This window comes from Ornithorhynchus anatinus, chromosome X5 (assembly GCF_004115215.2).
Source record: "Ornithorhynchus anatinus isolate Pmale09 chromosome X5, mOrnAna1.pri.v4, whole genome shotgun sequence".
NCBI classification, from domain to species: Eukaryota; Metazoa; Chordata; class Mammalia; order Monotremata; family Ornithorhynchidae; genus Ornithorhynchus; species Ornithorhynchus anatinus.
The window spans coordinates 29797719-29803130 of NC_041753.1; the positions used below are offsets into that span (position 1 = coordinate 29797719).

A 5412-nucleotide genomic window follows, 5' to 3' on the forward strand; every position below is an offset into this window, starting at 1 on the left:
CTTATGATCCCACTCTTCCTCAACTTACCAAACCAAATGCCAACCCTCCTGGCCACCATTTCAACTGCTCACTTTCCAATGGCTCCTTCCCCACTGTGTTCAAGCATGCCCATGTATCCCCCAACCTAAAAATCTCTCCCTTGACCCCACAGCTCCCTCCAGCTATCACCCCATCTCCTTCCTACCATTCCTTTCCAATTTGAACTCTAACTAGCCTGGTGGAGAGAGCATGGACCTGGGAGTGAGAGGGACCTGGGTTCATTCATTCAATAGTATTTATTGAGCGCTTACTATGTGCAGAGCACTGTACTAAGCGCTTAGGATGAACAAGTCGGCAACAGATAGAGACAGTCCCTGCCGTTTGACGGGCTTACAGTCTAATCGGGGGAGACGGACAGACAAGAACAATGGCACTAAACAGCGTCAAGGGGAAGAACATCTCGTAAAAACAATGGCAACTAAATAGAATCAAGGCGATGTACAATTCATTAACAAAATAAATAGGGTAACGAAAATATATACAGTTGAGCGGACGGGTACAGTGCTGTGGGGATGGGAAGGGAGAGGTGGAGGAGCAGAGGGAAAAGGGGAAAATGAGGCTTTAGCTGCGGAGAGGTAAAGGGGGGATGGCAGAGGGAGTAGAGGGGGAAGAGGAGCTCAGTCTGGGAAGGCCTCTTGGAGGAGGTGATTTTTAAGTAAGGTTTTGAAGAGGGAAAGAGAATCAGTTTGGCAGAGGTGAGGAGGGAGGGCGTTCCAGGACCGCGGGAGGACGTGACCCAGGGGTCGACGGCGGGATAGGCGAGACCGAGGGACGGCGAGGAGGTGGGCGGCAGAGGAGCGGAGCGTGCGGGGTGGGTGGTAGAAAGAGAGAAGGGAGGAGAGGTAGGAAGGGGCAAGGTGATGGAGAGCCTTGAAGCCTAGAGTGAGGAGTTTTTGTTTGGAGCGGAGGTCGATAGGCAACCACTTGAGTTGTTTAAGAAGGGGAGTGACATGCCCAGATCGTTTCTGCAGGAAGATGAGCCGGGCAGCGGAGTGAAGAATAGACCGGAGCGGGGCGAGAGAGGAGGAAGGGAGGTCAGAGAGAAGGCTGACACAGTAGTCTAGCCGGGATATAATGAGAGCCCGTAATAGTAAGGTAGCCGTTTGGGTGGAGAGGAAAGGGCGGATCTTGGCGATATTGTAGAGGTGAAACCGGCAGGTCTTGGTAACGGATAGGATGTGTGGGGTGAACGAGAGGGACGAGTCAAGGATGACACCGAGATTGCGGGCCTGCAGGACGGGAAGGATGGTCGTGCCATCCACGGTGATGGAGAAGTCTGGGAGCGGACCGGGCTTGGGAGGGAAGATGAGGAGCTCAGTCTTGCTCATGTTGAGTTTTAGGTGGCGGGCCGACATCCAGGTGGAGACGTCCTGGAGGCAGGAGGAGATGCGAGCCTGAAGGGAGGGGGAGAGGACAGGGGCGGAGATGTAGATCTGCGTGTCATCTGCGTAGAGATGGTAGTCAAAGCCGTGAGAGCGGATGAGTTCACCGAGGGAGTGAGTGTAAATGGAGAACAGAAGAGGGCCAAGAACTGACCCTTGAGGAACTCCAACAGTTAAAGGATGGGAGGGGGAGGAGGCTCCAGCGTAGGAGACCGAGAATGATCGGCCAGAGAGGTAAGAGGAGAACCAGGAGAGGACAGAGTCCGTGAAGCCAAGGTGAGATAAGGTATGGAGGAGGAGGGGATGGTCGACAGTGTCAAAGGCAGCAGAGAGGTCAAGGAGGATCAGAATGGAGTAGGAGCCATTGGATTTGGCAAGAAGGAGGTCATGGGTGACCTTAGAGAGAGCAGTCTCGGTAGAGTGGAGGGGACGGAAGCCAGATTGGAGGGGGTCTAGGAGAGAATGGGAGTTAAGGAATTCTAGGCATCGATTGTAGACGACTCGTTCTAAGATTTTGGAAAGGAAGGGTAGTAGGGAGATAGGACGATAACTGGAGGGGGAAGTGGGGTCAAGAGCGGGTTTTTTTAGGATGGGGGAGACGTGGGTTCTACTCCCGGCTCCATCGCTTGTCTGCCATGTGACTTTGGACAAGTTCCTTAACTTCCCTGTGGCTCAGCAACCTCATCTATAAAATGGGGATTAATACTCTGAGCCCCATGTGGGACATGGATTGTGTCCTACCTGATTGGCTTGTATCTACCCCAGCACTTTGTACAATGTCTGGCACATAGTAAGTGTTCAACAAATACCATAAAAAGTCCTTGAGCAAGTTGTCTACATCCACTGCCTCCACTTCCTCTCCCCAAAATCTCTCCTTGACCCTCTCCAATCTGGCTCCCACCTCCTTCACTCCACAGAAACTGCCCTCTTGAAGTTCACCAATGATCTCCTTCTTGCTAAATCCAGCAGCCTCTACTCCATCCTTATCATCTTTGACTTCTTAGCTACCTTTGAAACTGTTGAACATCCCCATCTCCTGGAAACATTATCCAACCTTAACTTCACTGTTCTCCCCCCATCTCTCTGGCCTCTCCTTCTCAGTCTCTTCTGCAGGCTCCTGCTCTGCCTCCCACCTCCTAAATTTGGGAGTCCTTCAAGGCTCAGTTCTGGGTCCCCTTCTATTCTCCTTCTACACCTGCTCCCTTGGAGAACTCATTCGTTCTCATGGATTCAGCTACCATCTCGATACTGATGATTTTAAAATCTACCTCTCCAGACCTAACCTCTCTCCTTCTCTGCAGCCTCACATTTTCTCCTGCCTTCAGAACATCTCTACTTGGATGTCCCACTGATATCTCAAACTTAACATGTCCAAGACAGAACACCTCATCTTCTTACACAAATTATATCTCCCTCATGACTTTCCTATCACTGTATCCAGCAACACCATCCTCCCTGTCTTACAAGCCCATCTTGTCTTATGCCATCAGGTCATTTCTGACCCATAATGACACATGGACACATCTTTCCCAGAACGCCCTGCTCTGCATCTGCAATTGCAGAGAGTCTACACCTTCAACTCTCTCCTGTGCCGCTGCTGCCCAGCACATGTGAGTTTTGACTTGTAGAAGAGTGCCTTCCACTCACTAACCACTGCCCAAGCTAGGAATGGAATGGGTGGACCTCTGCTTGACTCTTCCTTCTGTGATCGAGACTGGTAGAGTACTGGAAACTCTCCAGGTGCAACCCTGAAAGGGGTACAAGTCCATAACTTTGGCATTATCCTCAACTCATCACTCTCATTCAATCCACATACTCAATCTGTCAGGAAATCCCTTTGGTTCTACCTTCACAACATCTCTAGAATCCACCCTTTCTTTTCCATCAAAACTACTACTCTAATAAAAACTCTTACAATCTCCCACTTAAACTACTACATCAGCTCCTTGCTGACCTCTCTGCATCCTGTATTTCCCCATTCCAGTTCATACTTCACTCTGTTGCCAGATCACTTTTCTGAAAACAAATTCAGTCCATATCTCCCCACTCCTCAAAAACTTCCAACAGTTGTCCATCCACCTCCACATCAAACAGAAACCCCTTACCATTGACTTTAAGGCACTCAATCATATCTCTCTCTCCTACCTAACCTCACTGATCTCCCACTACAACCCAACCTACACACTCCATGCCTCTAACACCAACATACTTTCTATACAGCTATTTCATCTATCCCACCATTGACTCCTTGCCCACATTCTCCCTCAGGCCTGAAACTCCCTCTTCCTTCATATGCACCACTTTCCCAGCCTTCAAAACCCTTCTAAAATCACATCTCCTCCAAAAGGCCTTGGCAAACTAAGCCCTTTATTTCCTCTACTGACTTTCCCCTCTGCATCAACTTTGAACTTAAGCCCTTTGATACTCACTCATCCCAGCCCCATAATAGTTACGTAAATATTCTTATACTCTCAATTTATCAATCATATTCATTGAGCACTAACTGTGTGCAGAGCACTGTACTAAGCACTTGGGAGGGTACAGTATAACAGAGTTGGTAGACTTGTTCCCTGCCCACAGTGAGCTTACAGTCTAGAGTGCAAGACAGATATTTAATTAAAAAAAAAATGAATATGTACATAAGTGCTGTAGGGCTGTGGTATGGGGTGAATAAAGGGAGCAAATCAGGGATATGCAGAAGGGAATGAGAGAAGAGGAAATGAAGGCTTAGTCAGGGAAGCAGACTAAGAGGAATACTACTGATCAATGTGAGTGGGTAGGAAGAATGGCTCCATTCTCCCTGGACAGTTCCATGACACAACTCCCTGTGGCCCCTCAACTTCACATGAAAGAACCATGATCCTTCCCCACACAAATTCTCCACTCCTGGTGTTTTGATATTGAATGGGGTGGAGATTTCTTCACCATGAGCTTAAACTGGGCACAGTTCACTTGCAAAGATGTTTCTTAGCTCCCCCCTCTAAAATGATTCCATCTACTGGGTATTTGGGACAAGCTAATTGACACTTTGACTCTTTCATCTTTGTAAATTGAGTGGGGCAAAGTGCCACTTCCTCCAATTAATCACCTTAACCTGCACCCATCCAAGCTGCTAAATGGCAACATCATTTACATGTCAACATCAACAACTTAAGTAGCTTTGCTGGCTGTCTCAACACCTCACTGAAGTCCATAGAGAAGCTCACTTATGACAGATTATTCACCCCTTCCCATGGAGGTCCAACAAGATTCCTTGTGCTTAATCATTTTCAGTTTTTTGAACCCAGATTTCAAATTGGATGCAGGTGTTTTTTGCCTTTAGGGTTCACTTAGTTATGAAAAATGAGAATCTAAGGGAAAATAATTTTCAAATATTTAAAATAATCCAGAACTGGCTTTGATAGCTCGAGGGGATCAATTCCAAACAACACAGTGAAGAAATTCATGGATCAGGGCACAGCACACTCTTCCCTAGGAAATTTACAGTTAAAAACAAAAGGGAATCATGAAATAAACTGTTAAAAAGCAACTCCTCTTGGGGAAAGCATGTTTTCTATTTGAAGGAACTGAAAACATAACAATTTCCCAGAGCACAAGGTAGAATGTGCTGTTTATTTCAAACAAAATGGCAAATGCTGTGACAGTATATCTTGGCAAATAAGTGACATCCATCAGTTTTACTATCCATGCCCAGCAGCTGGGTGAAAGCCTGGGAAATAATCATTCTTGGCACCACACATATTTTACAATTCCATATTGCCAATGGATCCTTTGGATGTTCTCATTATTTACCGTGTAGCAGTGTTTAGTTTGTTGTCTTCACTATTTTTTTGTGGAAAAACTGAAAGACAGCAAACAGGCATTCCTGAAAATTTTGATTTTCCATATGATATTTGCCTTTTGTTTTCCCGAACACAGGAGAGAAAAGGTTACACTGTTACATAGGTGAATGTGAATGAGGCCTGGTGACTATATTTCAGAACCGTCTGA

General features: G+C 47.0%; 1 non-coding gene across 1 annotated transcript; it reads right to left on the minus strand.

Annotated features, from left to right (window-relative positions):
• Positions 1-3042: 3042 nt before the first annotated feature.
• On the minus strand, positions 3043-3180 carry LOC114808336. Its single transcript, XR_003756182.1, has one exon. It is a non-coding gene; the product is annotated as a small nucleolar RNA SNORA7 (small nucleolar RNA).
• Between the last annotated feature and the right edge of the window lie 2232 nt (positions 3181-5412).